Here is a 623-nt window from a genome sequence, read left to right as displayed (position 1 = left end):
CCGCCATGTCCCCAAGCACCCACTGCCTTGGAACCCAGACTCTTTTGGGCTCCTTGGTAAATTGAAAAATGAGCAAGGGTACAAATCGTGCCCCCCAAAATTAATACAAATTGATGGAGGCATTGGAAAATTCTTGAAAGTTCTGAACCATGTCCGATATACATGTCGAAATAAAATTTGTAAATTTCTCGAAAAACCGAAATATTGTTTTGGCTCAAATTTGGCCAAGTGGAAGGTTCTAGCTGACGTCCACCATAGTCCAATCCTTCTAACGAACAAACACCATTGAATGTATACTTGCCATAACTTGAGCAAGAAATAAAGTTGTGGAGGTATGAAATGACTTTGTTGATGAAGTTATAACCAAGCCTTTGACGCAAAGAATGTCGGTTTGACAAATACTGTAGGCGGTGGTGGTTGGGCCCCGGGTTCGAGTCCCGGGGTGCGCCAAAGTTTTCCCCAAATTCGAAATATTTATATTTGAAAGGAGAGTTGAAGTTAATCGAAGATATTATCTGTCTCTTCATAACCAATGTCGTAATCCTCGCTGGTATAGCCACTGTTTGCAAGACCTAACACAGCCTGAATACGTGCCAAACGGTTTTCGCGATACTTCGCCTTGG

The sequence above is a fragment of the Aphanomyces invadans genome (genome assembly GCF_000520115.1).
Source record: "Aphanomyces invadans strain NJM9701 unplaced genomic scaffold supercont1.146, whole genome shotgun sequence".
NCBI lineage: Eukaryota > Oomycota > Saprolegniomycetes > Saprolegniales > Verrucalvaceae > Aphanomyces > Aphanomyces invadans.
Note: the sequence above shows the minus strand (reverse complement) of the source record.